Below are 27,525 nucleotides of genomic sequence, written 5' to 3' on the forward strand. Positions count from 1 at the left end.
ATTGTTTTCAAAACACATTTTATTATGGGTTTTGCTACAGTGTGCATTCGTACAACAGGAGTAGAAATGTGCAAGATATGATCTCCTAGCAAGAGTGTCGCCAGTAATAGCAGATACATTGACAATACAAAACAAAGGGTACCTCTTCTGAAATCCAACAATAATAGTATTTGAACCAGGAATACAGGTATAAGGCGTCTTAACATGTGAGTACACTGTAGAGAGTGGAAGCGTGTGTGTCCTAGACATTAAGCGCGAGAGTAACGGGGAGCTGAGGAGCAGTCAAAAAGGGAAAACTCTTACAACTAAACAGGTGGGGTACCATAGTGAGTTAGGAAGGTGCAGTCCGTACATGCAAGAGTTTGGTGGGCTGGGGGGGTGAGTGGAGGAGAGGGAGAAGAGGTCTGGGATCTCAAATGGATAGCTTGCAGCTCCGGATCAGTAAGTGGCGCCAGGGCAGGGTAGATTATGTGGTCTACGAAGCTACTTCTAGGATCCATTGGTGCAATCCTTATAGGAGGATTCACTACCCATAGCAGAGAGCAACTAACCATCGTCGGCTCCAAGCGGGAAGTCCTGCTATATTTAGTCCCAGGACTGTGTGTTGTATGGGCTGGGCTAGCCTCTCCGCACCTCAAGCTTCAGCAGGGCGCCTTCTTAGTCAGACCAGTTGCTCAACTCACATCTCCAACCCTGTATAAGAGGGCCAGTGGGAGATCTGCAAAACTGGAACACATGTCTATGAGCCAAGACCAGAACAAGGTCAGCTAATTTAGTGGTTATTCTTTGGAGCTGGGTTTAGGGAATAGGCTGAGCAAGCAGACACCCGTAAGTTGCGGCCAGTAGCAATATTATTGAGGTGAACAACCGTTTCCCAATTTGGGGTGAGAGCCAGGCAGGCCCACACCATGTGATAGAAGTCCAGTCCTACTAACTGGTATCTGTAGCTGATGGCCTGTGCATCCAGGAATAACTAATTTATGCTTTTAGGGGTCAAGTACACTCTGTGCAGATAATAATACTGAATAAGCTTAAAGTGCGCATTGTGTAGTATGGGGGGTATCGGTTAGGATAATAAATCAGTCTGCATCTGTGACTTCCAAATTCATGTCAGTTGCCCATGACTCGCAGAGGGGGGAAGCTCTCATGTGATCTGGGAAAAGAGGCATTTATAAAGTAGAGTGATGCTTGCTCCCGTCCTTGTGTTGTCATATGTTCTTCAAGCGGACAAAAAGAAAAAAGGGAGCACACTGCCTCACACTCAAGCAAAAAGTTAGCCCCAATGCATCATGGTAAATGCAGTCACTTCGTTTTGTGCTGAAAAAGTAATCAAAAGTCTTTCACCTAAGTAGGTGCAGCAAGTGCTGTGTATCTCTGGACACGTGTTTCTAGGTTTAGCCCGTCATCAGCAGAGAGCAGCCAAGTCTGTGGGGTTGCTTGAAATGCCGCCCAAAGTCTTCTCAGGTTTATGTACCACTCACTGGCGCACAGGTGCCTCTCCAGAGCTCGTCAGCTCGTTAGCTCAAGGGAGCAGTCATTGGACAAAAAGAAAAAAGGGAGCACACTGCCTCACACTCAAGCAAAAAGTTAGCCCCAATGCATCATGGTAAATGCAGTCACTTCGTTTTGTGCTGAAAAAGTAATCAAAAGTCTTTCACCTAAGTAGGTGCAGCAAGTGCTGTGTATCTCTGGACACGTGTTTCTAGGTTTAGCCCGTCATCAGCAGAGAGCAGCCAAGTCTGTGGGGTTGCTTGAAATGCCGCCAAAAGTCTTCTCAGGTTTATGTACCACTCACTGGCGCACAGGTGCCTCTCCAGAGCTCGTCAGCTCGTTAGCTCAAGGGAGCAGTCATTGGACAAAAAGAAAAAAGGGAGCACACTGCCTCACACTCAAGCAAAAAGTTAGCCCCAATGCATCATGGTAAATGCAGTCACTTCGTTTTGTGCTGAAAAAGTAATCAAAAGTCTTTCACCTAAGTAGGTGCAGCAAGTGCTGTGTATCTCTGGACACGTGTTTCTAGGTTTAGCCCGTCATCAGCAGAGAGCAGCCAAGTCTGTGGGGTTGCTTGAAATGCCGCCAAAAGTCTTCTCAGGTTTATGTACCACTCACTGGCGCACAGGTGCCTCTCCAGAGCTCGTCAGCTCGTTAGCTCAAGGGAGCAGTCATTGGACAAAAAGAAAAAAGGGAGCACACTGCCTCACACTCAAGCAAAAAGTTAGCCCCAATGCATCATGGTAAATGCAGTCACTTCGTTTTGTGCTGAAAAAGTAATCAAAAGTCTTTCACCTAAGTAGGTGCAGCAAGTGCTGTGTATCTCTGGACACGTGTTTCTAGGTTTAGCCCGTCATCAGCAGAGAGCAGCCAAGTCTGTGGGGTTGCTTGAAATGCCGCCAAAAGTCTTCTCAGGTTTATGTACCACTCACTGGCGCACAGGTGCCTCTCCAGAGCTCGTCAGCTCGTTAGCTCAAGGGAGCAGTCATTGGACAAAAAGAAAAAAGGGAGCACACTGCCTCACACTCAAGCAAAAAGTTAGCCCCAATGCATCATGGTAAATGCAGTCACTTCGTTTTGTGCTGAAAAAGTAATCAAAAGTCTTTCACCTAAGTAGGTGCAGCAAGTGCTGTGTATCTCTGGACACGTGTTTCTAGGTTTAGCCCGTCATCAGCAGAGAGCAGCCAAGTCTGTGGGGTTGCTTGAAATGCCGCCAAAAGTCTTCTCAGGTTTATGTACCACTCACTGGCGCACAGGTGCCTCTCCAGAGCTCGTCAGCTCGTTAGCTCAAGGGAGCAGTCATTGGACAAAAAGAAAAAAGGGAGCACACTGCCTCACACTCAAGCAAAAAGTTAGCCCCAATGCATCATGGTAAATGCAGTCACTTCGTTTTGTGCTGAAAAAGTAATCAAAAGTCTTTCACCTAAGTAGGTGCAGCAAGTGCTGTGTATCTCTGGACACGTGTTTCTAGGTTTAGCCCGTCATGTTCTTCAAGCATTTATGTGGCTCCAGTTCCTCCTCACACCATGAAGGAGAAAGTGTAACAGAAGTAGGGCATAGTCAACCTTCCTGTCCTGAAAACTCTGCAGCTGGCCATTCGTGTAGCAGTCGCCCAAGCGAGTCATGCCTCTATATTCCAAGTCAAGCAGGCCAGACTAGACATTCTTATGCAGTAAATGCAACACAGTTGCCAGGAGCACATCCTTCGCATACGGAAGTTTAGTTCCTGTATGCTGGAGTGCTCAGGTCCATTCAAACTGTAGGGTGGAGAGTAATGGGCCCTTAAATTATGTGTGTTGCCGGAGTCGCAATGAGAGTAATAGGGCCAGCACGGTGGCACGGGTGAGGATTCATCTCAACGCATCAGCCATTCCACTCCAGGGCCCATCTCTCCAGTACTGTTTTGCAGTGCCCTTTTCAACTGTGGCAAATTTGTAAAGCTCCGGATCAGGGATCGTCAGGACCCCTGCATCTGCAGCGAACTACAGTTTATTCAGGGCAATCCGTGAGACTCTAGCTCCCCAAATGAGCTGAGTCAGTAAGCCATTCATCTAGTTGAAAAGAGACTTGGGGAGACAGATTAGGAGGGCAGCAAAGTAGTAGACAAGGCGAAGGAGAAATATCATTTTGGATAAGGTGAACCTTCCATCAAAGATATGGGAGGGATAGCCAGAAATGTATGACTTTGTGTAGAGAGGCCAACACTACCCCAATGTGACCCTCTATTAATTCTGCCTTGGTATGTTATGCATTGACTCTGAGATATCAAATTGTAATCTGTTCCCAAAGAAGAATCCATCCTATTTCAGGGGGAGGAGTCCAGGTGGGCAGGCTGTGCGGTGGAAATGCGTTGGACGTATTCCAATTGACCTGGAGACCAGCCCGGGCACCGGAGATCTCCAGTGCTCCGGAAGCTCCCTTCACATCTGAGCATTCTCGACGCATGTGTAAAAGGAGGTCTTCTGCGTACAGCGAACTATGAAAAAGAAAGTCACCAAACTGCTAACCATCGAAATGCTGACCCCTGGGGAGCGTTGGGGCCAGTGGTTCTGTCACTTAGGTGAATAGTAATGGTGATGGGGCAGTCTTGATGTGTACCCCTCTCTACTGTGCACGGTGTGGAAATAACAGTAACAATCTTTACGCGAGCCATCGGCCTCATATATAGCAGGTGCATTCAGTTGAGGAACCCTCTGCCCAATCCCACACCTCCCGTAGTGCCGGAGATCTAATCCCAACATAGGGCATTAAAGGCTTTGCGGATCATGATAGGCCTTCATGTGCTCAGGCTTTTGTAAGACTGGAATCAGTTCTTGGATGTTTGGTATGGTGCTGCGGTAAGGGGTAAAATCGGATTTGTCCTCGTGGATGAGAACACCAACAAGGGTCTTTTAACTCGTACCTTACCTAATATTTTATAATCAAAATTAAGCATAGAGAGGATTCTATAAGAGGATACCCTATCAATGGCCTTATCCTTTTTTAGGAGGGGGACCCAACAGGACTTCATGTAGCGCTGAGGGAGATATCCAGAGGACTTGGCTTTGTTAAACGATTTGTTTAAACCCTGACGCGCATGTAGGTGGGAATAATAGGTGTGGAAAATGCCATTGATCTCAGTGTGGGAGTACACTAATTCATCAGTGGCATCGCACAACTGTAGGATCTGGGAGCTCCGTTGGTTATAACTGGCCAGTAAGTGGGGATCCATGCACAATAAAGGGCTTAGTGACTCCTGGGGAGCTCCAATCGAGTGCTGCTTATTCCGTGGCAGCTGACTCGGTCCTCTCCAGTAATATGAAACATTGTTGACTGTTTTAATTACATATATAAATAATTGCTGAATTATCAAATCGTTCTGAAATAAACATTAAAGAATATGTGCATGCTAACAAAACTGATTGCAGTATGCATTAATAATGGAAAAATTTGCAGTCACACGTATGACATAGGTAAGCAGAAAACATGCAAAAGATTACATAAAGAAGGAGAGAAGATACAGGCAGAAGATGTACTTACATGTAGAGCAGGAAATGGGAACGGTGCCGGGATGGACACACAGATGGGAGACAAGTTGAAGGGGCATAGAATGAAAGGACATTTTAAGAGAAGGAGGACTCAGTGATGACATGTGAGAACATATGTATGTTGAGGCATAGTGCCAACCTGTCACTTTCAGTCACATCAGAGTGGTTGGAGCAGTGCTTAATTTGTGCTTCTTGTTTCCGGTGCGGAGCACTGGCACTTATTTTTGAGGGCCGGGGCTTATTCTTCTGCCTCAAGCATTTGCTGCGAGCAAAAGACACCTATGGGAAAGACGGAGGAAGGGAAAAACAAAAAAGCGTCACAAAGGGAGAAAGTAGAAAGCTGGAGGAGTGAGCTGAAGGGGCAGAGAGTGGCTTTAAAGGGATTGAAGAGGCCTGGGATGGCTTCAGGATTACGATGCCTCTGTATTCCGTGTTCACACATTTAATTGCAGCAGCCACGTGTTTAAGAGGAGGGCTTTGGGCACCAGCACCTTTTTATTTACGAATTAAGCACTGGCTTGTAGTCATTGATATTGCAACATATAAAAAGAAGACTCTAATTCAAAACCCACAAGACGATCAAGTATCTTACATCCTTGGGCTGAATGTGGAGATGAGAGGTGAGTAGAGTAACTTCCAGGGTGAATGGCATCCTATGGTTCACTGGACAGCTTGACCAGGCTGTTTAGGTGTGTAGCTATTATTGTTGCAGTAGGTATAGTGGTATAATGCCACAGGAGTTTTAGGGGCCTACTTAACTTAACTCCAATTACACCTTTCTTTAACCACCCAACTGAAGGTATTTTGCTTGCGTTGGGGCCCATGGCACTCTTGCTATGCCTCTGATCCCTAATGGTTCTGGGAATACGTGGGTAAAGCTGGAGATGCAAAATCAAGGAGATGAGGTGTTGGAGAGAGAACAACACTAGGCAGTGAAGGAGGTGGAGTGGCCATGGTCAGATGGCATACAGATAAAGAAAAAAACAGCTCCCAGTAGTTGAGTGGGAACATGCATCAGGCCTCGAAAAATCAAAAAAATGTTACTAGACCTGCAGGTTGGGTAACTTCAATATTCTACTCGATCTAACTAAAATGTACTTGACCCGTAAACTGATCGCTGATTGTGTAATCCTAGGCAAATATTTTTTTTACAGACTCACCTTTTTCTTCATTCTCACATATTAGTGCACATTCAAATAGTTTTGTTTGATTAAATTGACTAAGCGTTTGCTCCATGTATAATAATAGCCCACATATCAGGTACACATGATCCCTGACTTGCCTCTTAGTTTCCTGGCATTGCCATCATGGCACGGACAGGAGTGATTCTCAGTTCATGTTTAAACACTCACTTTTAATAAATACAGTACTTAAGCATGATGTGATAGCACACTCTCATTTACAGACAGTAAATTTCCCATTGAAATGGCCAAAAACTTTCCCATGAGCTTGCAACTTTGCTGATAAAACTATATAGTGTATTAAAAATAAGCTGAGAAAACATTTATCATTTGCACATCACCAAGTAAAGTGTTCTGATTTGTTTTTATCCTATTAAAATATTTTTTTCATCCCACAGAAGTACAAAACAAGCATTTGCAATGCAATGGGTCTCACATTTTCTCGAGTTAAAGCTATTAGCGTTGTAAATTCCTAACTGGACTTTTCTTGTCACCTTAATTGAAAATGAAAAGTAAAATAGTTGACATAAGTGAGCTGATTCAAAGCGCCATGGCCGCCATGCGCATGAGTGCAAAGGAGAGACACAAAAAGATAAAGAAGTTTGGTCGCAGTCAAACGTATGGCAGTTGTGCAATTATTCATGTAACAGGGGCACAGCAGTAACCAAACCGCCCCAAGAGGGACAAAAGTAAAGCATTCATCAATGATGACAAAGGATTTTTGAAAGGCAAGCCACAAACAAGTGAAAGTGATGAGCGTGCGGTGGGCATGGTTAAGAGCCCACGATTCTTACAACAGGTCAAAGCGCTTGCACGTTTGACTTAAAAACAGGCTTTCACAACTACTGAGATATATTTTGAAATGTTTGTACAGTTGACTTAGTTATTTAAATGTGTGTTAAGAAAAATCTGACACCCTGTAGCCTCTCATTTCACTTTTTGTAAAGCAGGTCAGACAGTTCACTTTAGAAAATCCTCTGCAGTTAGAGAAGTCAACTGACTTCTGACCTCTTTCTATGAACATAGAGTAAATGTGACAAGATGAAAAGAAGATTTAAAGACATTTTATTGCTTCTTCACTTGAGTGAACAGAACACCTGTTCTGTGTCAACTCGCCAGAACGGGCGAGTAGGTTCTGAATTTAGTTCGACCTGATCAAGTCTGACTCTGCATAGTGAGTGGGCTAGTAGATTTTTCTAGGCCTGCTGCATATGTTCCCTAAGGTCAGCCTGGGCGGATGTGACTGCTGCACCATTCCAGTGTGCACATGCACAAGGGGCAGGGGAGCGCCAGCTTGATGTGGACAGACACAGGGAAGGGAGCTGCACTGAATCCTTGTGATGGACTGCTCCAATTCCTTATATACTTGCAAACAGGCAAGTGCATGAAAAGCACCATGCCACACAGGATCTGCACTAGTTACCCGTAGGCAGGAAAAGGTGAAAGAGCCCACCACTGCTCAGTGGTCTAGCATGTGGGTGTGAGCAGCACCATCTGTCTCCTGAAAAGAATAGAGAACGGGACAGCACCCTCTTGCTGAAGATCTCTTAAAGTCTACTCCCAATATATGATTCACTTAGGGTAGTCATTTTCAGTAAAGTTAACAGAGAAGATGTAGGCATTGATTGTGATTCTAACTCCTTGCCACCAGTGTAGTGAGGAAAATGCCCTGTGAGGTCTTAAACCTTCTTTGTAGAAGGGACATTAGTGTAGACATCTCACTTCCGGCTCCTCGAGCTTTAAACATTTCATTCAAAGAATACTGCATAGACAGCCTCAAAATCCTCTTGTCAAACTCGCCGTTACCCTTTCGATGTGACACAGCTTCTTGCTGCAGGCTATTAATGTTGAACAAATGTAAAATATTTAGAAGATTCTTTTTACAGAACAGATTAACATTCTATAGAAACCTGATGATATGTATCTAAGTGTTGATTGCCAGATGTTTCTCGTCCAAATTAATGATAGAAAAGACACCAACAGATGTTTATTTCGAGATCCCTAAATGAATATTTTAGGCGAATTACTAATTTGGAATGGTCACATCATCCACTTCACAGAATGCAAACCTCCATCTTCACTACAAGCTTCATCTATTTCTAGTCACCTGTAACCAAGGGCTATATGCATGCCAAAATGCGAGGTTCTGGATGTCTGAGGAAACAACTCAATTTGGAAGGGTTGTTGTAATCGGCTGCCAGTGGTGGGCATTTAAGGAAATCTGTAATTGCTTGAACTGTGGGGAAGACTGCATAAGGAGCAAGTAATCATAAACTATAGTTAAGATGCATTGAGTGTTCAACTAGTTCCATATGGCAAATGACTAAAGAATAATTTACTCATTTGCCATCAGTTAGTGTTGTCAGTCCCACTTTTTTCATGCTCATTTAGTGTTGCTGTCTAGAGTACAGATGACCAGTCAAACCCACAAGGATTGTTTTTGCGTCCAGTAAATACCTGGACTCTTTTACGCCCTATTAATGAAAAGGAGGAAACATCACACAAGACAAGAAAGGACAGGGCAAACAGATTAGTGTTACCAGCCTCAAACTCCAGATATTTATGACTTTGCAACTTAGCATTAAAACATTTTCTGGCTGCTTGTACTGGGATAAACGCATGGGTCTTTTCATCCTCCACCTTTCTTGATTTAGCTAGTTATCAGAGGCATCACAAATTATTTGAATGTGTTCTTTCTTCACAACTTGTAAGTCTTGATATCTTCTCTGAGCCTTCTGAGACAGGTCCGAAAACACAAAGCTCTTGCACCTTTGGAATTGTAGCAATTGTTGTCTTGCTGTTGCTCATGTCACCCATTCCATTTGATCTGTGTTCTCTAGCTTCACAATAATGGTACCCCCTCTGAATTTCTCTGCCACAGCCTTGCTTCAGCATTCTTGTTGCCTTAACAGTGTCATTCTCTGTGCCCATGACCTCGCTTAGCATCGCGGAAGAAATCCTCGCAGGAAGGCCACCACATCTTCCTCTGCAGCAAGTGATGGAAATCATAGAACTCTGATTCTGTTTACCTTCAGTCTATTTTTGAAGCTCTCCACATCACTTTCCATTCTGGAGGTAACATTATTCCTGAATGCCGTATTCTGAAGTGGTTCTTCACAACAAGATTGCCCAATAGCTTCTATGTTCTCCAAGCACTTTTCTTAGATTTTAACTTCCACACGTCTTCATCTTCAGCAACTTCAGTTCCATGCTTGTCAGTTTTGTTAGTGAATCCATAATAAATATTACCTTTTGTCAGTTGGGCTTCCCCTGCTGCCATCATGCTACTTGGTGATCCAGTTGAAGGTCCCTCAGAGGTCTTCTGATGGTTAAAATAAAAAACAAGCATTTGCAATGCAATAAGTCTTGCATTTACTTGAGATGGAGCTCTTGGCGTTATAACTGCATAACTGGACTTTTTTGCCACATAAAGTGGTCAACCCTGCTGCATCTTTTGATCCTTTCTGCCACATAATATCAGTGGCCCTACATGTAACTAAAAGGCTAGTAGGCCTACTGGAATATTTTTTCAAACAAGGCCCTTATAACACAAACTACTCCCAGGTGCTAAACAAAAGTTCTAGCCATGAGAGAACTTAAAATACACTGAAAGGTGGGATGGGTTATTCTATTGGGGTCACCACCAATCTAGTGTGGGGACCCAGAGATGATCTAGACGGAAAGAGCATGTTGTGGTGAAACGTTTTGAAGGTGGTCCTATTGTCTCAGGACCACCACAGGCTGAGTTATGAGCAAAAATGTTTTGTAAAAGGAATAGCCTGCAAAGCATTATGGGACGGGTTTCCAAGTGCTGCACATATTGCAGTCTATTGACTGTAATGCTCAGAACAGCCCCTAGAGGACACCACAATAAAAATAGCATTTCCAAGAAAATTGGTCATATAACCATATAGTTAGCCCCTAGAGAGCACAACCACCTGAAAACAGAAAGACAGAAAGTAATGCAGTGCAGCCATATATTTAGCCCCAAGAGGGTATAGTGCATTACATATGTTAAAGGATAACAGGCCTACTACAATGATATTATAAACAAGGCCCTTAAAACACAACCTACTCTCAGATGTAAAACAAAAATTAGAGCCATGAGAGAGGTTAAAAAGACACTGAATAGTGGGAGGGGTTATTGTTTTTGTATCCCCACTAACCTAGTGCAGGGACCCAGAGATGACCTAGACAGAAATTGTGTGTTGTGCTGATCATTTTGGTGGTGGCCCCATTGTCTTAGGACCACCACATGCTGAGTTATGGTCAAAACGTTTTGAAAAAGAATGCTTGCAAAGCATTATGGGGCGAGTTTCCCCATGTGCAGTGAATATTGTAGTATCGGCTCTCACGCTGTAATGTGAGAGCCTCTTTGATAATTTCTGTGTTTTATTTAGGGAAAGCATTTACCAATTCCAAGAGTGTTTTCTTAAAGCCATGGACCCCGAAGGGGAGAAACAAAAGCAAAATTGAAATGACTCAGATTAGGTAACGGTGTGAACAATGTGACGAGCGTTCCAATACCACTGATCAAGTTTGCACGGTTTGTGCTTAAAGTGCCATGGAACGATAAGGGGAGAGACAAAAGAAAAAAGTAGCTCGCCCTCCCAAAAGTATATCTGCAATCGTGCAATAAACCATGTAATAGGGTCAGTCTGCAAGGCATAACAAAAGAGCTGCAAGGTGGGACAAATGTAAAGCATTTACCAATGATGTCAAGGGATTGTTGAAAGGCAAGCCCAGGAACGAATGAAAGTGATGGGCATGAGATAGGCGTGTTTAAAGCCCACGGAATAGATTACAACAGGTCGAAAAGCAGCGCTTGCCCTCTGCTATGCTCAACCTAAAATTCATGCTTTTCCCTTATGTAGTTAGGCGTCTGTTCATTTGCCATCACAGATGGGAGTAGAGCAGAAACCTGTGGCACAGAACCATGACTAGAATCTCATGGGCCCAGTGGCTCTGACCCACCCCACCCTAGTTGCACCATTTGTCAAGGCCTCCTTAGGCATCATCTCTTGTGGTAAGGGAATACGTCCCCGGCTACATCGTTGATTGTCATGCGGAAGTGAGGAACTGTCTTATCTGCATTAATGTGTGCCTTATCTGCCAGTACTGGGACACTTTCACTTCAGCCAATTGGTGCTCCTGTCTGAGCGTCTCAAAGGACATTAGGCCATTCTTGTCCAAAATGTCCTCCAGAGTAGAGATTCCTGCAGTATCCCAAGGGCCAAAGCCTTTCATCTTGCCCACCTTCCCAGGACATTGCTATCCCACAGAAGAGTTGATCTTGTCAGCTTTTTACCCCACTCCAAGTGCCTCGTGACCTGGTTCCAGATCCGGGCTACTCTTATGGTGTGTTTTCGGAGCTGAATCCACAGTGGGTTTCTTTAGAACCCTGCTGGGTACAACCTACTTCCAATTGCATGTCTGTCTACCTCCAATTCTGGCTCCTCAAAAGGTTCGAAGGCCCAATCATTCACCTTTACCATTTATGCCACCCAATAATATGTAATCCCCCATTTGACTATCTATTTGGCAGAAGTCGTCCTCTGGTCTTCTGTACGGGGTGTTTTGTAGCACATACACCAGTTTTGATAAAGTAATCATTTTATACATGGCTTCTGTGCCTGAGAGTGATAGGGTTAGAGTCCTCCAGTGCTTCACATCATTCCGGAGCTCTTGCAGGAGTCTGTACAAGTTGTCTCTGAGAAATATGCCCAGGTATAAAAAAGCCACCTAGTGTGGTTTGTAATGGGAGGTCACTGGTAATTGCCTCTCTGCCTCCTGACAGCGGGTGTAGATGGGACGTCTCCCAATTAATTGTGTAACCGGAATACATTCCGAAGATGTGGAGTATTTGTAGAAGTCTTGGAATTGAGTAGAGCATTGTCCTCATATAGTGAGATATTTTCATCCCATGTGCCATCTCATCGTAGCTCCCTCACCAGCCCATCTTTCCTGATCCAGGCCACTAGCAGTTCTAATGCCATGGCAAAAAGCTTTGGGGGGAGAGAGGTCATCCCTGTCTCATTCCCTTTTCTAGTTAGAAAGCTTTGGAGTATACCCCTTCTACTCTGAACTGAGCCATGGGCTCGCATTATTTACCAAAATTGGGAGCACATATAAATCATCTACCCCCCCCACCAATATGAGTATAATTTAATACTTAAATAAACATTATTAATAGCTCTAGAACTGCTGAAGGTCTGAACCAGAACCATATGATGTATCATGTATCTTCATGATGTATTCATAATAATTTGGTTGTATGGTAATTTGTTTTAGCATATGACTGATTGCAAATAGTAGTTCATTTGTTCTTCTGGAATGTAATATATGTTTTAAAAAAAAAGTTTGAATGTATGATAAACACGTTTGTTAAAATGAATGTGCGTTAGAAGTGAAGTGTTCCCAAAATTGCCACTTAGCATTTTTTCACCTCATTTAAAAAATGCCCATGTGGGACTGGAACGTCAAAAATACGTTTTGCTTTTATACTGAAATTTTGAAGTAGTGTGATGCTGAACACTCTGAAACAGTCAAAAACACAAATAAATACCTAACATAAAAATTCCTCATGTGAAATCCAGCAGTTTTTCATGTAATTAACCTAACTACTTTCAAAGGGGCCTCTTTGCCTTTTGGTGCGGTTATGCCTGTGAATGTTTTTTTAAGGAAACAGTGAAAGATATAGTGAATTTTGTTATAAAGCTGGCAGTAAAGGGTGACTCATTGATAGGTTGGGGTAGAGAAGAATTCATTGATGGCAGTACAGATTGAGTCGTTGATATCTGTGCAGAGAAGGATATCTACTGGCATTATAGATTGCCCTTGATGAGTGGGTAGAAAAACATGTATGTGAAGTAAGCATTGGAGCCTGGATAATGTTGTTCATATGTTGAAGATTAATTTATCACCAACAGCGCCACAGGAGTTCCCTTGCCCGCTCTCTGTCAAATGTCACTGAGCCCCTGTGGAACACAGTGACCTCTTAGACATCCCTGGTTACCATGACACCAGTGATGTTAGAAACTAGAGAGCATTGAGAAGAGTTTGTACAACAACATTGCACAATATAACATATCTCTTTTTTCCAATAATAACAATTGAACAAATGATTTACAAAAAATTAATAACGTTTTTTTGCGTAATTGTTCACAAGATAATAGTGCTCTACTTTTCTCAAATACAAATTACAGGTTGAAGTGAATAAAGTTTAAAAATGTGGTGGAAAATATATAAATTATTCTAGTTAAATGTATAAAATGTTACCATATAACACATCCCCTCTTTTACTAATGAAAAGAAAAAACATGCTTGTATAATCAACATACACAAAATTAATCCAGAAACCAAAACAATTGACTGGACTAATTTATACTATCGCCTTGATACCTAACATGTGCACGAGGTTCCCTGCGGCCCTCACCACATGAATTAACAATTGCCCTTTTATTCCACCTTTTGGCTGTACTTTAAAACATGCCAATTGTGTACACTTCTCACTTCCATGGAGATCGAAAATTTATTAACATCATCTCTTTTCCTTCCCAATTTGATTTTGATGTAGTCACCTTCTCCAATTGTCTTTCCTTTCATGCCTTTATATGCTTCGCTTTTGGTTTCACATTCCTTCATCTACAGGGAGTGCAGAATTATTAGGCAAGTTGTATTTTTGAGGATTAATTTTATTATTGAACAACAACCATGTTCTCAATGAACCCAAAAAACTCATTAATATCAAAGCTGAATATTTTTGGAAGTAGTTTTTAGTTTGTTTTTAGTTTTAGCTATGTTAGGGGGATATCTGTGTGTGCAGGTGACTATTACTGTGCATAATTATCAGGCAACTTAACAAAAAACACATATATACCCATTTCAACTATTTATTATTACCAGTGAAACCAATATAACATCTCAACATTCACAAATATACATTTCTGACATTGAAAAACAAAACAAAAACAAATCAGTGACCAATATAGCCACCTTTCTTTGCAAGGACACTCAAAAGCCGGCCATCCATGGATTCTGTCAGTGTTTTGATCTGTTCACCATCAACATTGCATGCAGCAGCAACCACAGCCTCCCAGACACTGTTCAGAGAGGTGTACTGTTTTCCCTCCTTGTAAATCTCACATTTGATGATGGACCACAGGTTCTCAATGGGGTTCAGATCAGGTGAACAAGGAGGCCATGTCATTAGATCTCCTTCTTTTATACCCTTTCTTGCCAGCCACGCTGTGGAGTACTTGGACGCGTGTGATGGAGCATTGTCCTGCATGAGAATCATGTTTTTCTTGAAGGATGCAGACTTCTTCCTGTACCACTGCTTGAAGAAGGTGTCTTCCAGGAACTGGCAGTAAGACTGGGAGTTGAGCTTGACTCCATCCTCAACCCGAAAAGGCCCCACAAGCTCATCTTTGATGATACCAGCCCAAACCAGTACTCCACCTCCACCTTGCTGGCGTCTGAGTCAGACTGGAGCTCTCTGCCCTTTACCAATCCAGCCACGGGCCCATCCATCTAGCCCATCAAGACTCACTCTCATTTCATCAGTCCATAAAACCTTAGAAAAATCAGTCTTGAGATATTTCTTGGCCCAGTCTTGACGTTTCAGCTTGTGTGTCTTGTTCAGTGGTGGTCGTCTTTCAGCCTTTCTTACCTTGGCCATGTCTCTGAGTATTGCACACCTTGTGCTTTTGGGCACTCCAGTGATGTTGCAGCTCTGAAATATGGCCAAACTGGTGGCAAGTGGCATCGTGGCAGCTGCACGCTTGACTTTTCTCAGTTCATGGGCAGTTATTTTGCGCCTTGGTTTTTCCACACGCTTCTTGCGACCCTGTTGACTATTTTGAATGAAACGCTTGATTGTTCGATGATCACGCTTCAGAAGCTTTGCAATTTTAAGAGTGCTGCATCCCTCTGCAAGATATCTCACTATTTTTGACTTTTCTGAGCCTGTCAAGTCCTTCTTTTGACCCATTTTGCCAAAGGAAAGGAAGTTGCCTAATAATTATGCACACCTGATATAGGGTGTTGATGTCATTAGACCACACCCCTTCTCATTACAGAGATGCACATCACCTAATATGCTTAATTGGTAGTAGGCTTTCGAGCCTATACAGCTTGGAGTAAGACAACATGCATAAAGAGGATGATGTGGTCAAAATACTCATTTGCCTAATAATTCTGCACTCCCTGTAGTGCTGGGTTAGTTTGATTTTGGGTTCTCTACCTCTCGACGTCACAAACGGTAACACACCAATTACACCATTCACAGTTGTGTTGTACGCCTGCACTATTTTGTCCACAGCCTCTCTCACTCCCTTCCTGCTATTCACTGCCATTTGTGTGGTTCCTTTGACTAGTTGGTTGGCCCTCTCAACTGTGCCATTACCTTGGGGATTATATAAGGATGTGCAACCATGTTTCACCCCATGTCCTTTTAAAAATGCTTGCATCAGTGTGGATTTAAAATAAGTACCATTATCTGTAACAATGATTCCTGGGCATCCCTCTTTCATGAATACATTGTTGAATACTTTGATAGCCTTGTCCATTGTAATATTCCTTACAAATTCAACCGTTGTGGAGATTAAGCAGGCTATTGCCCAGAGTTACAGAGTGGAACCCATTAATTAGATCAGGCACTGAGGTGAGAATTATCTGGTCCAAGGGAACTGAGCCCAAGACCTGCTGAGGCGGGAATTGAACCATGGTCCTGGCCAGATCTCTGCATCAGGGTCTGCCGCTCTAACCATTGTGCCACACTTCTCCACTGCATCCAAAGTAAAGAAGGCTTGAGAAAGAATAGGTAAAAAGCAAGTTTCTTGGTAAATGGTGCACTCATAGAGTTGATGTTTGATCTTGGATCAATGTATACCATAGTCACACTATGTTTATTTCACAAGGTATTGCCACACACCTACAGTGGCATGCAGCTAAAGGGTTATGGAGGGGAAGAGATACAAATCTTAGGATTTATTGAGTCAATATTTTAATTCAAAGGTTGGGAGACAGCAGAAAAGATGTATGCATCTCACAATGGTCGAGCCGTACCGGCTGGAACTCAGCAGTATGATTTGAACATTGTACTTGATCCCAAATCTAACAAACAAGTTTTAGTTATCCAGGGTAATGAGAAAATAGATGCAGTGTAAAACTGCATCTATTTTCTGCACTGCACTGTTTTCTGATGTGTTCTAAGTGAAAATTGGCTCACTTAAAGGTTATGTTCATGAAATCAAATTGAAGGTGGAAGTGATACCAGTAAGGCATAGTTTGAGGAAGGGTTCCATCGTAGTCCGTGAAAAGGTAAAGAAAACATTAGAGGCTGTGCTGATGGAGGGCATCATGGAGCTTGTTGAAGCCTCAAAGTGGCAATCTCCAATGGTTACCCCAAAAAAGGGGATGGTTGTTTAAGATTTTATGTAGACCATAGGAGCTTGAACCAATGCATAGTGAGGAACAGTTTTCTTTTCATATCAGAAATTATCTCCATAACTCTTTTTCTACATAAGGTATTCATGACAAATTTGCATTCTTTTTTTCCAGAATTTTGGGGTTTCTAAAGGAACTCGGAGTTTGTTGATTCTCCTGGATGGGACTCAGAAAATAGGCCAAATATAGCTAAATTTTGAGTTTTTTGGCAAAAATAAGGAAAAAGTGCTCCACAAAAAAGTGTTTGTTTTTCCCCTAAAAATGAGATCAACAAAATATTTGCTGTGCTAAAGTCACCGTTTTCTTGGCTTTTGGGAACATGGAGAACTGAATCAAAAAACGTTTTGCTTTTCCTTTTATCACAGTTTTGGCATTCTTCAAAGAGGTAGCCCATTTTTGAAACTCATGTATGAGTTTGGACAGCTATAGATTTCTGAAAAGTAGACAGAATTTTGATTTTATCAATAGGTCATTTGTGTACATGCTGCAAAGTTTTTTTTTTTCTTCAAAGAAACAAACTGTTGAAGTGTGAAAAAAAAGGAGTAGAGCAAAAAAGTCTATTTGAGACAACGTTTTCATTTGTAACTTCTCGTCACAATGGCCGATGTACAAAAGTGATATGTCATTACATCTGAGAGACCCTTCTGGTTGCGGTGATATATAGGGTTTGTGCGTTCTCCAAAAACCCGAGGTTCCTAGAGCCAATAACTGAGCTGCTCCTTGCAATTTTTTTTCATTGTGTATTGGGTATAGAGCAATACATATGGTAAAATATAAAGAGTGGAAAGTAGGTGTCAAGGAACCCTTTGTATTCCTGAAATACGCACAAGATATGTAGTTTAGAATTAGTGGCAATTTGTATATCTCTGAGTTTGTGGGTACCCATACCAGCATGTGAATTACAGGGCATTTCTCAAAATGTCTTCTTTCTTACACACTAGCTTATATTTGGAAGGCACAAATGCAGAGAAATACAATTGGTAATGACACTTGTTCTACTACTCTGTGTTCCTCCATGATACAAATGTTCCACACTTGTGTGGATTAGCCTAGTGCCCCCGATAAGAAGGGGCCCAAAACGCAACATGAACACATCACATTTTTCCACTGAAAACCAATGCTTTTTTGCACTTTGGAAACCTACCAAACCTGCTCATTTACGAAAACTAGACACCCAGGGGAATCCAGGATGGGGTGACTTGCTTGGCTCTCACCAGGTTTTCTTACCTAGAAGCCCAGGCAAACCTTAAACTTTGACAAAAAACACACATTTTCCTTACATTTTGTGATGAAAAGTTCTGGAATCTGTAGGGAGAAACAAAGTTCCTAATGCGTATCATTCCCCCAGATCTCCCGTTAAAAATGGTACCGCACTTTTGACAGTGGGGCTAGGGGCCGCAGCAGGAAAGGCGCCATAATGCAACATGGACATATGACATATGTCCACTGAAAACTGACACTTTTTTCCAATGCAGCTAGCCCTGGATTTTGGGTTCTAGCTCAGCCGGCACATAGGGAAACTGCAAATTTTTTAAAACTAGACACCTAGGCGAATTGAGAGTGGGATGGCTTGCATCACTCTCACCAGGTTTTTGTAGCCAAAAGCCCTTATAAACCTAGAACTTTGAGTAAAAAAGCATTTTTCCCACATTTTGTGATGGAAGGTTCTGGAATCTGCAGGGATTAACATGTTTCCTACCATTTACCCTCCCCCCTCCCCCCCCCACCCGAAGTCCCCCGATTTAAAATACCTCACTTGTGTGGCTGTGCCTAGTGCTCACGACAGAAACTGATCAAACTAAGGTCAACAAGTGTAATTTTATGAGGATTCCCATTGACATACGTTTGATCCATTCCTGTCATGGGTACTAGACCCAGCCACACAAGTGGGGCAGCATTTTTATTGGGAGAAGTGGGGGAACGCTGGGGCTGTAGGAATTTTGTGGATTCCTTCTGATTCTGGAAGAATACATCACAGATGTAAGGGAAAAGTGTGATTTCAGGCAAATTTTGAGGTTTGCAGGGTATTGTGGGTAAGACATATTTGTGGATCCACAAGAGACACACCTCTCTGTACTCCCCTAGGTATGTAGTTCTCAGAAATAACTGGGTTTGGTAGGTTTCCCTAGGTGGCAGCCCTGCCGAGGCCCCAAAACTTGCAGCTCCCACTTTTGTTAATGCGCCACACTGCGTCTTGGGCCCCACCCTTTTAGGGTGTGAGGCCTACCCGCTCAGGTGAAGTACCATTTTTATCAGCAGACATGCAGGAACTCTTGGTGCCAGGAAATCTCATAACTTTAAGTCACAGAAATATGAAGAAAAGGTGTGTTTTTAGCCTGTGTTTGAGGATTGCAAGGGCTTCTTGGTAAGAAACTCTTGTGGGATCCATGCAAGACATACCACCCTGGAGTCCCCCTGGCGTTTAAGTCTGACCCCAAACAGTCACAGGCGCAGTACTTACATCATAAATTGTTGTCAGCATGCAGACATCTCGTCTGTCTGAAATTTTCACAGCAAGAAGTTCATCACTACCAAAAAACACCGCTTTGTCCCCTTTCAAGTTTTTGTACACATGAGCTCATTAGGGTAACCTTTGCAGTTAGAGTGGATTGTGCCACACGCCACAGAGCCCACTCTGAACAATTCATTAAATAATTGCACACCTGTGTAGAATTTATACATGTGTAAATTGTGACTTTGTGAAAAACGTGCTCTGGCAAGATCCCACATACATTTTCTCACTAATCCAAATTTGGAAGGACAACCAGAGGGGCAATTGAAGAATCTCTGCCAGTGCACACCCTGAAATTATATGCATATCCAGTGGCACTTTCACAAAACATATGCAGCTTAATGCCATAACATACTCTCTTGCTAGGAATGCATTGTCTAGAAACTAAACATTCCTTAACATGAGACCAGAGACTCATCCATAAATATTTCTTTCCCTGGAACATAGATCTTTGAGAAATGAGGTACTAAATAATCAAGGACAGGCCGAATCTTTAAGAGACTGCCACAATCATGTTGATCTTGTGGCAGTGCTGTAGCATTTCCCACAAAATTCAGTATTTGCTGTAGAAGCAAATACTGACTTTGACTCATAGTTGCTGGAAACATAGCAGTTGCCATCAAGGGACCAGTAGACCACTATAAAGACAAAGATGGCTTCCTTATCTATCCCATCAGAAAAGTTAAATCCCTAGAACTGCTTAATCTCATGAAGATTTGTGGGAGTTTACCGGTAGCTCTGGAGTAGGTCTTAAGTGTGGCACTGTTGTCCCTGGAAACTGTTCTACAGACAAATTAGTCTGCTCAACAATATCATCCCAAACACATCATCAGTAAACAGCAGGAAGAAAGGTATCTATTGATTCCACTCCACTAAAGGCAGTCAAAACAGGCTGCATCATGTTAGGGTCAACCCAGGGTTCAGCAGTTCAAATGGAAGCCTTTTGGCCCATGACTGCAGTTCAGCTTGCACTTGCTGCAATCCGGGCAAATCGCCTGTAAAAGAGGCACATCATCACATGATTCCTCTTGAACAGAAAATTCACTGCCAGAAACTTCAACTTGGTCGTCCGCCTCAGAGCCATTTTCGGAGGCAGATACAAAAAGCAAATCTGCAACCTGCTGGGCGGTCAGCCTGCGGTATGCTATAATGCTTACTAATGAAACTAACACAACAAACGACTGCACTAAACAACACTGTGTCAAATTAGAACTCCACAAGCTCAGCTTTATCAAAGAGTAAATATAACTATTGACATATGAGCTTGTACAATCCACACAATGAACTTGATACTCTAAAATTTTACCTCTCACTAGCTACAGACATCTAGGCTGAGGATCAACTGCACCTACTCTGCACAGACAGAGCAAGCACTAACAACACAAAACTGGAAAGGAAAAACAAAACCAATTGCACACAAGATAACTAAAAGATCTTGCACAAATCCAAACATGAATTTGAAGAAAAGGAAATCATGAACTAAATATGCTACAATTATTACATCTGTTAAAAAACATTCACCCAGGGCAGTGATACTCGTTTGAAGTAAATATTACAAAGTCTTTTTTTTTACCAAACACATGCAAGTACACAGATCCATCAGTGCTGAAACCGAAAGCAGGAGTCGCCACCAAGGAAATCAAAAGCTTTGCACTAGAATAAAAAGGAGAAATAAAATGGAAAACAGTCAAAACTTGTAGTGATATATTTGGCCAGTGACCCTTGCCCAAGGGCCCGCTTTCTGGCATGTATCTATATTAATCCCTGGTGTCTAGTGGTTTTGGGGGCAGATCGACCTAAAGTATGGCTGATCTGCCTCCGTGGGAGGTACGAGGTTGGGAGGGGGGTGGTGAACAGCCACAACATTTCCAAATAATAGTGAGCGAACCTTGCCCAAGGGGCCGATCACCGAATTGTAACTAAATTAAGCACTGGTGTCTAGTGGTTTTTCATCCTCCCCTTGGGAGCAGATCGGCTTAAAAAATGGCAGATCTGACAGGGGGGGGGTGGGGGGTGGGCAAGGGAGGGGTACAAAAACGGCAAAAATGTTGTCCTGTAACTGGGAGCGATGCTTGCCCAAGGGGCTGCTTCCTGCATCAAAAGAAAATCCCTGGTGTTTAGTGGGTAGATTCAACCCCCCCCCCCCCCCCAATCCCACAGCAGAAATGTACTGCAGAGACACATCGGGGGGAAAGGAAAAACTCTTAAAACTCTTTCCTTTCCCCCTGTTCCTCTCTGCCTTTCTGATCCGTCCCTGGAGGAAAGAAACTTCCCTTCAAACTGACGCGCTGGAAGCCAGTGGCTTCCAGCGCTTTGCTAGCTTGTTTTGATGACATTTGGCGTGCTTGCATGAGCTGATGTCATCAGCTCAGGGGTGTTGACATCCCTGGAGGGGGCCTGAGATGGGGGGGGGGTTTGGTCATTTCCGTGGGAGGGCACCAGCGCTTCCCCCTTGAGGGCATACTAGGATATGCTGGACATATCCTTAGCACCTGAGTGCTGATGGTGAGGTCGTGTCCAGCACGCCCTTAGCACAAGAGGGTTCAAGAGGAGATGATACAGAATCCGATGTGAAAAATATCATACAATTTAACTAGGCGATGCTTGGTCACAATAAGATCAGCTTTGCTAAGAAGGAAGATACTATCTTTCATTTACTGGGCCTCTGAGGTAATGCTAGGTGTTCTGAAGAGATTTCCTCATGAAAGGCAAATGGATGAAATTAGGAGGCGTGCACAGAGATAAGCGGTGAGAGCTTCTGTCTCTAACATGCTGAATACATTATGGGTGCATGCTTACAGAGTTAATTACTAATAAAATGGGCAGATGTGTTTGTAGTTTAGGCAGTAACTAATGAGTATGTTTAAATTCCAAGGCCAATAAAAACATTAATCAAATTAGGATTTGAAGGAGGGGTCACAGTATGGCTGTTAAGCAAGCATAACTGTACCTCACAGGACAATGACAAATATAATTCTTCAATGATGGGTTCGCCTCCCACGCTGCTGGTTATCTGGAGCAGATGCTCATTGGCAAATTGAAGTAAGCACTGGAGCCTGGCTAATGTCTTATTTTGAAGTTTAATTTATCACAGGCCCCCAGGAGTTCCTTCACCTGTTTTCTGTCAACTGTCACTGAGCCCCAGTGGAACCCAGTGACCCCATAGATATCCCTGTTTACCATGAATGAATGAATACAGTGCTTTTAAAGCATACAATCACTCAAACTAGAGCATCCTGGCGCTGGCTTAGACAACGTTTCTCAAAAAAAAAAACATTGCAATGAAAATCAGAAAAAGGACAAGGGTAAAGAAGAGACAGCACAGAGAAGGGAAAAAAAGAGCAGTAGGCCTTAGCCAAACAATTATATTAAAGGATAGCATAAAACACCTGGGGCAAGGAACAGCCAAGTCTTCAGGTTCTTCTTGGAACTGGCTTCATTTGTTAATGAGTCAGAGCGAACCAGTAAGTTGGTTCCAAGCGTTTCATCCTAAGACCATTAATGATTTACCTCCTATGGATTTGAGGTTAAAAGAGGGAGGTTTTACCAAGTTGACATTGTAAGATCTGAGAGTCCTCTGAGTCCTTTAATGGCAAAACCAGTCGGATAGATATTTGGGGCCCGTATCATGAAAAGCTCTAACAATCAGCACCAAAGTTTTGAATAGAACCCTCTTGTGAATAGGCAGCCTGTGCAACTCTCTTAGTGCGCAGAGGTATACCTGGGAAGATTAAGCATAAGTCTGGCGGGCGAATTTTGGACCACCTTGAGCCTATGAAGCAATTGCTTTGAACTTCCTGCGTGAGGCTATTGCAGTAGTCGAGCTTCAAAGTTATAAGTGCTACCATGACAGCATGACAACAGTGGTATTAGAAACTAGAGAGGATAGAGAAGACATTCTACACTCACATTGTACACTATAACAGCATGATTATTAGAAAGCCCACATACAGACTGAGTTACTGGGAAGTGGCTAAAGAAGGATACATTGCTGCTAGTATGGACTGAGTCATTGATAACCAGGTGCAGAAGGCTACACTGCTGACAGTACGGACTGAGTCAGCCATAAGCAGGTAGAGAATGATACATAGCTGGCAGTATAGAATGAGTCATTGACGAGTTTTGGAAAAGGATGCAGTACTGACAGTGTAGATGAGACACAGTCAGTGATGACAAGGTGAAGGATACACTGCTGTCAGTACAGACTGAGTCATTGGTAAGTGGCTATAGAAGGATATATACTGCTGTCAGTACAGACTGAATCATTGATAAGTGGATATAGAAGGATACGCTGCTGTTAGTACAGACTGAGTCATTGGTAATTGAAGATAGAAGGATATATACAGCCGTTAGTACAGACTCAGGCCCTCATAATGAGGGTTGCGGTGGTGATTGGACTGCCGCCAGCACCGCCAGGTTGCTCCCGGTTGACAGCCTGGTGGTTGTAATCCTCCAGGGCAGCGCTGGATTCAGAGTTCCCTTTCCGCCAGCCTTTGCATGGCAATCAGACTGCCATGCAAAGGCTGGCGGAAAGGCAGCATCGGTGCAGTGCATGGGCAGTGCAGGGGCCCCGACCGCCAGCACAGCCAGGTTGCTGCCAGTTGACAGCCTGGCGGTCTCGGCAATCGTAATCCACCAGGGCAGCGCTGCCTTCCGGATTCAGAGTTCCCTTTCTGACCTCCTTTGCCTGTCGGTCGGACCACAAGGCAAAGGCTGGTGATAAGGGGGCGTTGGGGATGTGCATGGGCAGTGCAGGGGCCCCCAAGGACAGCCCCGTCGTGCTTTTCACTGCCTGAATTATGGGCAGTGAAAAGCGCGACGGGTGCTGCTGCACCCGACACACTGCAACATTGCCGCCGGCTCGATTACGAGATGGCGTCAATGTTGCAGTGAGTTTCCAGCTGGGCCAGCGGGCAGAAACACTGTTTCTGCCCGCTGGCCCAGCTGGAAACTCATAATAGGGCCCGCAGAGGGACGGCTGCATAGGCGGTCATCCTGACGTGGGACTTTGGCAGGTGGCCTCCGCATGATCAAAGGATCATGCGAGCTATTAACAATTAAATAATCCAAAAAAGCAGATCGTTTTTGCCTTCCTTGGTGGGTGATTACAAACCCACACTTAATGAATCCCTGATTCCTATTGTGTGTGTTCCAAAGTTTCAAATATTTTTTCGTATCCTTAGATTTATTGTCAAATTATCTTGTCTCAGTTTCACAAATTTCAAAGTAGATCAACAGCATCATGTTCCACAGATGAAAACTTGTGCATGTGATCACTGAATGTGCTTTGTGTCCTATGTTTTTACTCTGAAAAAGTTAATATTAAAAAGGAAGTTCAAAGAAATTGCACTGTTAATACCAGTGAGTGTTTGCGTTCCAGTTACTCTTTTTTGTGCATTGGTTCATGGTAGTGTAATTCCAATATGTTCATCTCTGTTGTCATAGTTCTAATGTTCTCTGTTGGAGACCATCCAGGTCAGTGGTCTGGATGTATGGTGCAAATATCGTTGGTGCTACTGTGCTCATTTTGCATCCAGCCTATACTGTGGGAAGTATGCAGTCAGGCACTTGTTATCCTTTGAAATGATGTTGCTAAAGAGACTTACATAGCTCATTTATATACACAATTATTTCAAGTTCAAGAGTTCTTTATTCAGTTTTTTAAAACAAATCATAAAAGTCAAATCTAACACAGAACAATCCCTTATAATAAGCAGGCAGCCATTAAAACTGCTGAATAAAATAGATAAAGACATACTAGTACAATTGCACAAAGAGGAATCCAATCTCTAGAAAGTGCAGTGTATGAGAATAGAACAAAGTACATTTACACAGGAAATAAAAGGCACCAAAAATGTACAAGTAATACAATTAAATAACTTCATAGGGCACTCCTCAACCGTCTATGGATTTGTTATTACTGACAGCCATTTTAAGAAAGCAGCATACACTACAGCAAACATTTGGGGTGCATAACAACTGTAAGTACAATAAGGCTTCATTACATTTCTGGAACACAGGAAATTTCAGGATGTGTTTAAGACAAATTAAAAAGAGAGGTTTATAAAATTTACAAAAAACATAACGTGTAATAGTGATCGTTTTGCTGCCCCATTACATGGGCAGGCCGGTATTTGGCTCCCTGAAAGCTTAGTCATCAGATAAACACGAAAGATGCCATACTGCACCAGCCCTAAATCTAAAAAGTAACAACTTTTCCCACTGTGAAAGTTCTAGATGCAGATAATATGCCACATCTCCTAAAGCTATAAACATATAACAATTACATTGTTGAGACTTGCTAAAAAAACACTACAATCTTTGAGATGCAGAATTCTACATGGGGAGATTTCACTAACTCCTTATTCAATTTATTTATGCTATTCGGGCGATAGACATTTCAGGAAGACCAACGTCACCAAAAGTCTTTTAACATACCTCAGCCAAAGAATTGAAAGTCCCTTATCAAGGATAAGGGAGGTCAGAACAACTTCCCTGTTAAAACTTTGGTTAACGCTGGACTGTATCTTATCCCACAGTAAAAGTGGTGCCAAATTGATGGAGTTGGAAACTTATTGCAAATTTAGCTCCGAATGCAGAATAAAATTGGAACTAATTGGTGGGAGATTCAGGAACACAATTATTATTTCCCTATCAAAATCAGTACTGGTTTTGTTGACTTTGAAAAAATAAAGAGATGAGCCGACCTTGCCAGGATTTTAATTCCCGCTCTGTAGAATTACATGGATCTAAACACTGAGCAGTTTTACATAATGTCTAGTCAATGTGTGCTAGATAAGCCGCATAAGGAGATCTTCAGTATAACACGGACATCTCTCAGGGTTACACAGGTTGAGACTTTTCCCTTTCTGATTGTGACACATCATTGCTGTGTATTTAAATGGGGAGGAAGCAGTTGACCAGTGACACCTGGAGGTATTGGCTTGGGAGAAATCTCTGGTGTGTTGTATTGAAATATAACAAATTTAGCCTACAGAGTAGGTGGAAACGTGTTGCAACATGAGAAGTGATCTTCATTATATGGTATGTGTAGGCTTCTGCCCAGCTTCTCAAATCTCTAACCGCATCTCTGCGTCTCTTCACCCGCTAACTGAAAGATGACCTTCTATTCAAATCTTCAACCTTGTGACCCCGCTTCATTAACCCAGATACCAAACTTTACCCCATGAATCTCTTCCATGCATCAAGAAATACCTAGTGGTCACTGTGAAAATAATCTGGAACATAAGAGTTTGTTCCTCTGTATTCTTGCTGGGACCATATTTTTACATACATGACGTTCGTCTCAACTCACCATTGTCAACTACTTTTCCTCCTTAACATGCCCTTGTGACAAAATGTACTGTGTGCATACTCCCTGCTACTTTATCTCCCTGCTGGTGAGCGTCTTACTCTGATCTCTTTTGTTTCTGGTGTTCTTTTCCCTGGACATAGTCTGTGCTTGGCAAAACCTCTAAATAAAATAAAGGTGGCTCTGGGACAAAAATCCTATTTTGTTTCTCATGACGTATGTGTTCATTCACATAGCATTTTACACATCGTAGTTGGATGGAGGGAAGCAAAATGACCTGTATGCGATTATTAATTCCAAACCCTAATTTATAGGCCAGAAGTTCTTTGGTTTTGGTGCACAGAATGCATTTATGAATGCAGAAATAACACCAGTATTGTGGATTTACAGCATTCACAGATTTAACATAATGCTCCATTGTACATATACCTGAATGTGCATACCTGCAAAAGTAGGTGAGCATGCATAAACTAGGATACTTGTAACTTCGCAACGCTGAAACGCACAGTTTGGAAATGAACTCCTGTTAAATGCGTTAGAATGTGTGTTTCAAAAGTGGGAGTGGGACGTGGAAAAACCCTGATGTTTATTGCCTGTCGTTTGTGAGAGTTTCTCATTTTCTACATTTGACAAATATTTCTTCTGTGGAAAAATACAAAAAAGTTAAATGTATATTTGTGTTACAGTTATGCATGCGCAATTCTCTACCTGGTACTAGTTACACATCCGTTTTCAGTACTCAAGGAAGTTCACTACTGGAATTGATTTCCACACTATTCTTGGGGAAAATCTGTCAGTCCCATTAAAGCTGAAAACTTCTCCAACCTTAGAAGTGGTCCTAGGAAGACTTGTTTCAATAGTGACTGTACCCTGCTCCAATTTAGTTAAGAACTTAGGACACGCATCTTTACATTTTCATGCATTGTAAGTGCACTTCTGCTCTTAGAACCCAGCTAGCCTGACAATCACTATTTAAGAGTATCTTTGCCTTTGACCATATACAGTGCTCTGCAGCCTTATGACTAGGTTTGTGCTATACCGTAGACTTATTTA

General features: G+C 42.7%; 1 protein-coding gene across 2 annotated transcripts in view; it reads left to right on the forward strand.

The window, feature by feature from the left end:
• Positions 1-27,525, forward strand: part of MIX23 (mitochondrial matrix import factor 23) — an 87,823-nt gene that overhangs the window by 5,214 nt on the left and 55,084 nt on the right. The gene's annotated exons all lie outside the window — the stretch shown is intronic.

This window comes from Pleurodeles waltl, chromosome 8, assembly GCF_031143425.1.
Source record: "Pleurodeles waltl isolate 20211129_DDA chromosome 8, aPleWal1.hap1.20221129, whole genome shotgun sequence".
Classification (NCBI taxonomy): domain Eukaryota; kingdom Metazoa; phylum Chordata; class Amphibia; order Caudata; family Salamandridae; genus Pleurodeles; species Pleurodeles waltl.